This window comes from Myotis yumanensis, unplaced genomic scaffold, assembly GCF_028538775.1.
Source record: "Myotis yumanensis isolate MYYU_CA2020_CCGP unplaced genomic scaffold, mMyoYum1.0.hap1 SCAF_15, whole genome shotgun sequence".
Classification (NCBI taxonomy): Eukaryota; Metazoa; Chordata; class Mammalia; order Chiroptera; family Vespertilionidae; genus Myotis; species Myotis yumanensis.
Window position 1 is genome coordinate 27,846,860 of NW_027223766.1, and position 12,233 is coordinate 27,859,092.

Sequence of the window (12,233 nt, forward strand, 5' to 3'; positions counted from 1 at the left end):
GTGAGATTAATTTTTTTTGGCTAAAGAGATTGATCTTGGTCCCACCTACATTAATGTATTCTGACTTTATGGAACATAGGCCAGATTTTTTTTTTTAGGCCCGATGAAGTCCAATATGGTTCTGACATAATTATTCATGAGGCTGGATTATCATACTTCTACATCTCAGCCAGGCTTTGAATTTGGTGTCATTGGTAGGCAGGCGTCATCTCAAAGTTTTAATGAAATAAAATTCTATCCCTTGGTTAATTTCCAGGAAAAGTTGTTGGAAATAACTCATGTGCTGTGCCTCAAGCACTGCATCTCTGGTTTTATACTTCTGACCCACTCTGTATTCAAAAGGTCTTCAATTAAGCAGCGACCTTCTTAGAGAAGACTTCCACTGAGCATCATTTGAAAGGGGAGCATGTCTCTTGGGGTAGAAGTGGTAAGGGGCTTACTCACCAGTAGTTTATCAAATGTTTCTTCCAACTATGTGTCATAGTCCCCTGAGAATTCTGGTAAATTAAACATTCTCCAACGTCTTACACTCTTTGCTCACTTTAAAAATCATTTCTCTGACCAATGTCAGGGTGACATGTCATGGTTGATCATGTATTTATATAGCAGGTTAAAACTCAGAGTGCCTTCATTTACATTATCTTGATAGAGTGCCTCAAGTCTTGGAATGGCAGGTCAGATTGATTTCTGCTCATTGTTCAGATAGGAAAATTGAGTCTCAGAGCTTTCCAGATTTATGAAAGAATAGGTAATGAAAATGGAAAGAATTGGGCCTTGAGCCTAAGTGTTTTATTTCTAGTTCAAGGTTTATTGATCACACCAACGTGCTCTAATGGATGTTCAAGAAACAGTTGTGGCCCTAGCTGGTTTGGCTCAGTGGATAGAGCACCGGCCTGCGGACTGAAGGGCCCCAGATTCAATTCTGGCCAAGGGCATATGCTCAGGTTGCGGGCTCGCTCCCCAATAGAGGGTGTGCAGGAGGCAACCAATCATTGATTCTCTCTCATCATTGATGTTTCTATCTCTCCCTCTCCCTTCCTCTCTAAAATCAATAAAAGTATATTTTAAAAAAAAGAAAGAAGCAATTGTACTTACACATTTTTTTCTTCATTATATTTCCTGAGCATCTATTCTTTGCAGATATTGTGTTTGGTATTGATATTATTAATGGTAATCAAGCCGAAATCCCTTCCATACTTGAGCTTGTAGGGGAGAAAAAGATATAGGCAACAGGTGGGGACACAGAGAACACCCCACTGATAACAGATTGAAGAACTTAAAAATGATATGCCAACTGAGAAAGATGCTTGATACCTGACTGTTAAAGAAGGGGCTTATCATCTAACTAGAGGCCCAGTGCACGAAATTCATGCACAGGGCGGAGGGGGGGGGGTGTCCCTCAGCCCAGCCTGCACCCTCTCCTATCTGGGATCCCTCTCACAATCTGGGACTGCTGGCTCCCAACTGCTCACCTGACTGCCTGATTGCCCCTAACCACTTCTGCTTGCCAGCCTAATCACCCCCTAACCACTCCCCTGCAGGCCTGGTCGCCCCCAACTGCCCTTCCCTGCCAGCCCAGTCACCCCTCCCCTGCTGACCCGGTCACCCCTAACTGCCCTCTTCTGCCGACCTGGTAGACCCTAATTGACCTCCCCTGTAGGCCTGGCCCCCCGTAATTGCCCTCCCAGGCAGGCCTGATTGCCCACAACTGCCCTCCCCTGCCAGCCATCTTGTGGCTTTGGGTGCCGCCATCTTTGAGGGTGGGGCAGTCAATTAGCATATTCCCTCTTTATTAGCTGTGGGCACCACCATCTTTGAGGGCAGGGCAGTCAATTAGCATATTCCCTCCTTATTGGCTGTGGGCGCTGCCATCTTGGCGATGGCATGAGGGCCAGTTAGCATATTCCCTCTTTATTAGATATGATTGACTATAGTAAAGCTATCCCAGGGATCTCTGAGATCAGTTGAGTTATTCATGTGATTGATTCTCCAAATATAAATATTTTATGCTTCCAAATGGATATGTTTATCTTCCCTGAGCTTTTAAATACTGCAACTCTACTGGTATTCATCTCCTTTCTTTCCTCCTAGGCCATGAAATAACACATGTGCTTCTAGGGCATGGTGCAGAAAAGGCTGGCTTGGTTCATTTATTAGATTTCTTGGGTCTGATTTTTTTTTCACAATGACTTGGGCCATTTTTCCTGAAGATAGTTTGAAATTCTTGGGACAGTGAATAAATGGCAGGATTATATGTTTGATACAGTAGAACATTGGAGGCTGAAGCTGACAAAATTGGACTATAGCTTGCTGCAAAGGCTTGTGTGGACATCAGAGCCAGTTCAGTGTTTTGGCAGTAGACAGAATAAAGTAGCAGGGAGCTTCCAGGGTCACCCCAAGTTGCCAGATTGGGTATCCACACACTCTCCTCATGGAAAACGAGCTGAGCACTTGGATGGACTCATATCTCAGGCTCTCAAAATTGGATAGATCTGTAATCGCCCACCACTTTTGGAACTAGACCCATGATTATTATTTAAACTCAGCATAAAGCATTTTCTTGAAGAATTAGAGAAAGGAGAAACATCACTGTTAAGAAACAGAAAATGGACAAATACAATTCCCATTCAAGAACAGGAGCAAATATTAACATATATAGTTGAGAATAAAACTGATAGTTGGATTAAAATTGATGAGACATAGGACATATGAAGTATGTAGCACTTTTTATAATTTTTATGTTACTTTTTCAAAAATGATGTTTGAAATGAAAACAAAAATAGTACCTCGCATCAAATGGATATTACTAAGTATTTCTTTTTCATGCAATATTGATGTATTTTCTCTATTTTAAAAATTTCTTCAATAAGGGAAAGGTCACAGAATAAATTTGTATTACATATTTTTTTTAAAAATCACTAGTTGTATCCCTACTATGTGCAAGTCATTACTCTAAGCCTGTGGGGAAAAGTGAGCCAGAAAGTAATTCATTCTTGCAGAAATCCTGTTTCTCGGTGGCTGTAAAAAATCAAGCAGCTCAGTCTTCAGCCCCCCTTTAAAATATGCTCTATAATCTGGCATGAGAATGGAGGAAAACTGAAAATACCTTGGGGTATTGGCTTGATATTTATGAAAACATTCAAAATTAAGTCTTTTAATCAATTACCAGACCACCTCAGTGAAAACATACTGCTTCAAGAGACCATATTTATCATTTAATTGGAGTGTTTACCAGAACCTGTTTTTCCTTATGTCTTTTTGTTTGCCAAATTCCTTTTGCATTACTTTGCAATGGGCGGTAGCTCTTCTCTCCCAAATGCTGTGCCTAGCGGGGGAGGAAGAAAAACACCATTTCTACACCTTTCTTTATTTTTTTTAATGTATAACTGTTTAAATTGACCTTCTTTTTAGAGCAGATACAGCAAAATCGAGTGAACTTACAGTGTTGTCATAGACCCTTGACCCCACATTGCCCAGAGCTACCCACCCCCATCAACATTTCACACTGCGATGGTATACGATCAATGGACCTACACATTATTATCACACAAAATCCATAGTTTACATTAGGATACTCTCTTGGTATTGTACATTCTCTGTATGTATTCTGACATATATCTACCATTATAAAAAATCCTCTGTACTGTGTCTCAAAGTCACCTCTTCACTTTCTCTAACCCCCAGCAATCACTGATCTTTTTACTATCTCCATACTTCTGCTTTTCCCAAATTGTCATATAATTGGAATAGTATAGCATGTATAACCTTTTCAGATTGGTTTCTTTCACTTCATAATATGCATTTAAATTTCCTCCATGTCTTTGCATGGCTTGAAAGCTCATTTCTTTTTATTGCTGAATAATATTTCATTGTCTGGATGTAACATTTTATTTATGCATTCATCTACTGAAGGGCATCTTGGTTGCTTCCTTATTTTGGCAATTATGAATAAAACTGCTATAAGCATTTGTGTGCAGGTTTCATGTGGACACGGCTTTTTAACTCACTTGATTAAATACTAGAGAGGGCAGTTGCTGGAGAGCATGATTTAAAAGCTTGTTTACCTTTGTAAGAAAGTGTCAAACTATCTTCCAAAGTGGCTGTACCATTTTGCATTCCCACCAGAAATGAGTGAGAATTCCTGCTGCTCCACATCCGCCATAGCATTTGGTGTTGCCAGTGTTCTGGATTTTGGCCATTCTAATAGGTGTGTGGTATCCCATTATTGTTTTAATTTATAATTCCTTGATGATATATAATGCGAAGAATCTTTTCATGTGCTTATTTGCCATGTATACATCTTCTTTAGTGAAGTACCTCTTCAGATCTTTTGCCTATAATTTTTTAATTTTTTAAAAATTTATCTTTATTGTTGAAAGTATTACAGATGTCCCCTTCCTCCTCTCCATTGGCCCCCTCCACCCTACTCCCACCCTCCACTGCACTGTTGTCTGTGTCCATGGGCTATGCATATATGTATATAAGTTCTTCAGCAACCTCTTCTCCCCTTTCTCCTCCCCGCTTTGCTCATTTTTAAATCAAGTTGTTCATTTTCTTATTGTTGAGTTTAAAGGAAGTTTTATAGGAAGTTAATTAATGTCTCTTTCTGCCAAGCCAAGAACATAGACAAGCTAGGAGGTCTCAAAATAAAAAAGATATTCCTGCAGTTATATGTAGGCCAGGCTTAATCTGGAGAAATAAACTGGGTAATTATGGGTTCTTGATATCTGTAGGCATGCTGATAAAGACAATTAGACATTTCTGGCTTATAAAATTTAAAATCATAACCCTAGAAGATATACAAAATATCCAGATAGAGAATATTTAAAACAATTTTTAAACTCAGAAAAAGAATCAGACTTGTGTTTATTCGAGGTATGTGGGGGTGAGATGTGGGGAGGGGAAATTGGAGGAAGGTGGTCAACTAGATACAAAATTCTAATCATGAAATAAATTAGTATTAAGGCGGTAATGTACAACATGATGACAACGGTTACCACTGCTGTAGGATATGTATAAAAGTTGTTCGAGAGTAATGCTTAACAGGTCTTATCATGAGGAAAACTATTTTCCCTTTTTTCTTTTTCTCTTTTTTGTATCTTGATGAGACGACAGTTGTTAACTAAACTTACTGCAGTAATCCTTTCACAATATGTGTAGGTCAAACCATTGTTCTGTACAACTTTAGTTTATACAGTGACAGATATCAATTATCTCTCAATAAAACTGGGAAAAAAGTGTTGTTTTCTTAGTTTTAGTATAATTTAGTACTATTTTATTTACCAGATGCTGAGGAATTCTTCATGTATTAATCAACAGCTCTTACTGTGCTCAAGTAAATAAACCAGGCAAATAAAACACCAAATAAATCATACTGCTTTGGAAGATTGTTAAATTTATAAATCTTGTCAAACCCTTGTCTTAGAGACAAGAACTTAACACAAGCAGAACTAATATCTTGCCCCGCCCCCAGTAGGAGCCAGGGGCACCTCCGTACTATGCCAGAAGGCAGAGAGGGGAGATAAAGAAACTTACACCGAGACACACCAAAACCAAATAAAGCAAACAAAATACCATCTTTCTGTCAATCACGGACCCCCTAACAAACACAAACTTTAGCCTTTTCCTATAAATTTCTGTCTCCCTAATGAAAACATCTTTATCTTGCAGATATGAAAACTGTGCAAAAAGAACTGTTCCTTTTTTCTCCATGAGAAGAAAGTCTACAATCTTTTAAATCCTCACAAGCTCTTTTTTCCTTTACATTTTACTTGTAGTAAAATGCCTGTCATCTCCCATGTTATAATCAACAAAATTAAAACCAATATTGAAAAGTGGAAAAGTATTAAAATAGTATGGACCATGAAAAAGATGTCTGACAAAGGACCCCCAAGTTATTTATTCATTTGACACGTGTTTCTTGAGTCTCTTCTCTGTACCAGGCACCAGGGGTGAAACTGTAAACAAAAATAAAGTGACCAAAACATAAGGAGATAAATATGAAGTGTGGTGGCATTTCAAATCAGGTGTTCAGAGAACGTCTCTCAGATAAAGTGAGATCTGAGCAGAGATGTGAATAAAATGAGAACGTTAGACAAGCAGACAACTTGGGAGAAGATTTGTAGCTTAGTAAATATCCAAGTCCCTGGGGAGTTTGCGGTGTTGCAGTAACAGCAGGAGGGCCAGCAGAGCCAAACCAGAGAGAGCGCAGATGAGAGTAGCTTGAGACGAGGCCAGAGAAGCAGGCCAGGGCCAGATCACATAGAGCTTTTTAGGCTGTTGCCAAGATTTTAGATTTCCTTCAACTGTAATGGGAAACCATTTGTATTCAACACATATTTTTACTTTATTGATGCAATAACATCTCAGGGGAGGGGGGAAGTCTTAGAATTGATACACATTTTCAATAATCATCAAATCCAGGATTTGTCTCTCTTGGCACTATTGACATCTTGACCTGAATAAGTCAACTTTTTATTTTGTGGGGGTAGGGGGGTGGCCTATGCATTGTAGGATATTTACCAACATCTCTGACCACTATCCACTTCATACCAATAGCACACCCCTGTCCAGTTGTGGCTAACAAAACTGTCTTTAGACAATGACAAATGTTCCGTTGTGCTAAGTAAGAACCACTGATCTAATTCAATCCGTTTTGCAGATTCAGTAGCTGTGAGGTTAAATCACTTAAAGTAAACAAAGTTAGTGCTTGCATTAAAGGTAGAACTAGTAAAATGTGTGTATACACATGCACACATGTTTTCACACACACATAAAACACTTCATCTTGTGTTTTCAACTAACTTGTGTGTTACCTTTATTCCCATTTACAGATAAATAACTTGCCTTGCAGAAGATGAAGTGAACTTGTTACTTGAACTCAGATCTCCAAATCTCTGCCTACTTCAGTAATAAATTGTCAGCTTGATATGTATTTGAGATGACAGTGCTTTGAAATAACCATAAGTCAGAAGCTTCCTTAAGCTTCTTAGCAGTATCACCCTCAACACCAGTTCAAGAAATAGGGAGACAGGGACCCTTGATCTTCCAACCCCATTTTAACTAGTAAAAGAATTTGAAAGTTAATGTAAATTCTCATTTCCATGTATTAAAATTTTTTAAAAAATGCTGTAAAATACCTTACTCTTTGCAAGGCTGTACACCTGAGCTGCTGTGTTTTGACCAGAGGCTGTTCTAAGGGGACTGTCAGAAACCACATCAAAAGGAAGTTCTGAGTCTCCGGGGTCTCCTATAAAAGAAAGAGCTTATTCTACTTGTTTCGAATTCACCAGATATTTTATTACTTCAACTCCCAACAGATCTTTGAGTGGATCCAGTAGGAGGATTTAAAACCAAGACAATGTATGGGCTGGGGGTTTAGAGTTTATCGAACTCTTATTTTCTCTGTCTCCTCCTGAGAGAGGCCAATGTGTTGAAGTAGCTGAGGGAAACATCACTGCATCTCTGTCCATAGTGCAGTACTGATAGAGTCATTTGTAAGTAATGAAGAGAGCTGGCACTGGGAGGGGAGGGCAGGAGGAGTAGGAGAAGAGCATTCAGATAGTAAGAAAGAAGGCTAGACAGAAACTGTAAGGTGCTCCACTCATATCATCTTAGATTTATCTCTAAACACAGGAAGCTGCTTGCTACATGCCCTGTGACTCGGACCAAGGGCTGCTCTTCACTGCTACAGAATACTTGACCCATGCACCAAACAAGCCCGAAGTGTTCGAGCTAGTGATTTATCCAGTGACAAGAGGGTAATTAGTCAATTCATGTCCCAGCTTGCTTAGCCCTTGACGACCTCTAAAATATATTCTACATATTCTTCCAAAGTATCCTAACAGGATGGAATTCCAGTTGTCCGCAGTGATAAATGACTGCAAAGCTCATCTTTTTGTGTGTGACATTTCCCCCTTCCTTATTTATTCCCATACTCCCCTACCTCTGTTTCCTGGGATCACTTGTCATACAAACTCTGTACACTATTATTTTTGCTTCGGGATCTTCTTTCAGTGAAATCAAAATTAAGATAGAAAGTTATTCCTCTCATCACTGCAAAGTTAAAAGCCATATTTAAAGACTCCATTCATGTGTTTTGTTTTTTTAACAAGACTAGAAATTTCACTTTCTGTGCCGATACAATCCCTAGTCCTTCTGCCTTGATCATCTCTCCCCATTGAAGGCATCATCTGTTAGAATCCAACCCAAGCATCACCTACTCTGTTAAACTTTCTTTCTCTGCCCCTTCATAGGCAGTGTTCCTCCTTTCCTTCTTTCCCTTGCTTACTAAGCTTAATTTGTTCCAAAGAGAAAACGCAAGCACATATGCATATAAACAAAGCCAAGGGATGAGTAGGATTATGAAAAAAAGATTGCTGACATAATTGAAAGACGTTCTTTCTTCTGTTGAATGTCACTCTAGAAAAATACTTGTCCCCTGTAACTACACAGCCACAGCAAGGCAAACAAATAAACAAAAAGGATAACCTACCTTTTTTGTTTTCTCTCTTTCTCTTTTATGTTATGTTTCCTGAATATTCTGTTAATCAACTCATTACTCTTGGCACTAGTCACATTTTTAACACTGTTTTGACTAAATTCCATGAATGATTTGTGAATTTCTCAATATGTAGCATATCACCCAGATAAGATCAAATGCATATGTATAAACACAAACAGGAAATGAAGGAAAATAAGAGCACACAATGGCTACTCAAAATTGATTTTGGATTTGACTTTGCTTTTTATTTTAAAACATTTCCTGATGGATTGAAAAGAAAACTTATACTGTATTTCTTATATAGTTAACTCTTATATGTGAGTGTTGGAAATTTGTTCTTTATGGTGTGCATAGCTGTCATTCTCCCAAATTCCCAGCAAACTATTATTATCAGATGAGTTTTCTGGCAGGCGAAATTAAGGCATTAGCACCCTATGTCATGTCTCTGGCTACAGCAAGTACGGACAAAATCTTCTAACCGTAGCTGTCAGGTTTAAGAAAAGCATTCATGCATAACTCTTATAACCTGAAATTATAAGTAAGCAAAAACTAGAGTAATATCTTGGAGACCAGGTCAATGGGTGAAACTTGGTTTTTCTATGGTGATTTGTTTAAGACCAAAAGTTGGAGTGGGTGGATGGATGGGTAGAGGTGGCATCAGCCCAATCATTTCTATAGTAACTCATCGAAGTCTAAGTTTTCTAGGCTGGCGTACTATTTATGGTGCATCCTCTGTTAAAAGTGGCCAGATATAAGTGTTAAGTGTGAATTCACAGAGAGTTATATGCATGGGCCAACAAATGGTCCAGCACAAAATTGAATGTGGCTTCTGCTTTTGCTTCCATTATATTTGTACACACAAGTAGAGCTGCCCTCAAATTTAGCTTGCACCGATAAAGTGAGTTTGGCTAAGCTTGAGAAGGACAGGATCAAGTAGTTATGCTTTGGAGGGAAAAAATAATCCTGGGGACAGGTGGAAGAGAAATCTGTGAGGAAGCAGGAAATAAAGTCACATATACCTGGATTCACGTGGGTCAGAGAGTTGGAGCAGCCTTTCTCTGTATTCTCAAGGTCACGAACATGAGGTACAAAAGGTGCACTGCTTACCTACCCTCACTGTTCACCAGAGGGGCTCTATGGGAATGCTGAAACAGAGCAATCAGCATGTCAACCCTCACTCACTTCCCCAATGATAACTGCACTGTATTCTAATGTTGTTTCAACTTAGCTCCTCCATGGGACACTCAAGAACTAGCCTGGGCAAGAAGGAGTGAAGAAAAGAAATAAAGTGTCTAGTTTTCTTTTCCTGCAGCCCTGAGTTGTCCTTCCTGCTAAAGAAACAGGTGTTCCCATACTGGGAAAATCCAATATATAAATATCTAAGCACTCAGAGGACTTGAGAATGATTTTTTTTACAAAATGATTCATAGAAGGTTCCCATTAAGCCAATGGAGAAACAGCCAAATAAGTTTATTGGATGCTTATAAGTAAGGCAAGAGGCATTTCATAAGCATTTTCTACATATCAAAAATAGAGGTTCAGTGGTTGAGCATTGACCTAGGAACCAGGAGGTCATGGTTCCATTCCCAGTCAGGGCACATGCCAGGGTTGCCGGCTCGATCCCCAGTAGGGAGCGTGCAGGAGGCAGCAGAACAATAATTCTCTTTCATCATTGATGTTTCTATCTCTCGCTCCCTCTCCCTTCCTCTCTGAAATCAATAAAAAAAAATATTTTTTAAAAACAGAGGTTAAAAAATAAAATATGACTAGATCATATAGGCATATGAAATAATAGATTTAAGATTCAACTTAGTAATTAACTAGAATTTCTAATATGTGATCCCTTTTATCATGGATTTTATGGACAGTAAAAAAAAAAAATATATATTTGTGAGGGATAAAACCTGGAAAAAGAATCACTAGAGCCTGGTGTTTGTGATTCTGTTTAATTTTAAACACTCATGCAGAATAGCATTACTAACTTTTGGATTTGTTTCTTCTTTTCCTGTTCTCATGACTGATTTATCCATTAGGCAAATTGCCAATCTGTGAATTTCAGATCCAATTTCTGCATTTCTAAAACAGTATTTCTAACCTGTTTCTCTACTGTGATGCACATGATGGATATATCGGTCACATCCCATGACCTTTTCTTCTAACACTGACATGTTCTCTCCTACATACAGAGGCCTCTACCTCCATCTCCTGTTGGAAGTACAACCTTGAGTCCAGGCTTGTTGAGGCTTATTTCCAAGTTGATCCTAATGGGACATTGCATTTGAGAGCAAAGTGTTCCTATTTTGGAGAACAGCAGCATAGAGTGGCCAAAAAAGTGGACCCATGTTCTCTCTCCCTGCAATATCTTCGCCTGAGAAAGATATACTCACTCCCTCATCTTTAAAGCAGTTGTTCAAATGCTACCGTAATCGGCTCTTTCCAACCACACTACTTAAAATATCTTTCCTGAGTACTCTCTTTTCTTACACCTTATTTTTTTTTCTCAATATATTTTTATTGATTTCAGAGAGGAAGGGAGGTTGAGAGAGAGATAGAAACATCAATGATGAGAGAGAATCATTGATCAGCTGCCTCCTGCACGCCCCCTACTGGGGATCGAGACCACAACCCAGGCATGTGCCCTTGACCGGAATTGAACCTGGGACCCTTCAGTCCATAGGCAGACGCTCTATCTACTGAGCCAAACCAGCTAGGGCTACAGCCTTACTTTTTTTAATCTTTCAGTATACAATGCATTTACTTATTATATTCTTCTTTTTTATTTTTTTAAAAAATATATTTTATTGATATTTACAGAGAGGAAGGGAGAGGGATAGAGTTAGAAACATCGATGAGACAGAAATATGGATCAGCTGCCTCCTGCACACCCCCTTCTGGTGATGTGCCTGAAACCAAGGTAAATGCCCTTGACCGGAATCGAACCTGGGACCCTTAAGTCCGCAGGCTGACGCTCTATCCACGGAGCCAAACCAGTTAAAGCTTTATTTTTATTTTCACCTCCTCTAAAAACCTAGTTTCCACGAGGGCAGAGTCTCTTGGTCTATTTTCTTCATTGCTATTTCCTTGGTACCAGCAGTGTGTAGCTCATAATAGCCCCTCAACACATGGAATTAAATGAATGAGAATTGCCATGATTCCTGCTTTATACTTGGAAAAAAAGAACAGTGGAACTCAGAAAGGACAAGTAATTTGTCAGGGGACATGGCTGGCAAAAGGTAGAGCAGTCCTGAATCCTCAGTTCCCTGACCCCAAGCACAGGCCTTACTCATCATGCTATATTGTTTTACAAGTGATTTCTCCGACTGTGATCATTCTACCTGCTTGATTAGTCTTTGGTTTGCTTTTAAAGAAGATTCATTCTTTCAGGTTTTGGTTCCATATCTCTTCCTTATTAGTGGCTTAATTGGCAAAGCAGATGTCTACTAGGTTTATATATTGTAAAAAAGAAAACCTGTTAATTTTTGTTGGTTTGTTTTAATCTTAGGTTCACAAATTGCAAAATATCCTAGCCAAATACATTTGTCATTATTTTGGAAACCCCTGCGTAATCCATAGGGAAACTGAATACAAATGTTCCAGTTACTTTACATGGGGTTTCAATAATATTTAATGACTAGAGAGTCCATAGGGCATTTTCAAAAATAAATAGTGGGAAGTTGGGCTGAGTTAAGAGAGGAACAGTTGCAACTCCTCTCCCACAATGCTCAATCAC

At 38.9% G+C, this 12,233-nt stretch overlaps 1 pseudogene; it reads left to right on the top strand.

Moving 5' to 3' along the window:
* The first annotated feature begins 406 nt into the window (after window positions 1-406).
* Window positions 407-2,703, top strand: LOC138993500 (metalloendopeptidase OMA1, mitochondrial pseudogene; annotated as a pseudogene).
* The last annotated feature ends 9,530 nt before the right edge of the window (window positions 2,704-12,233 follow it).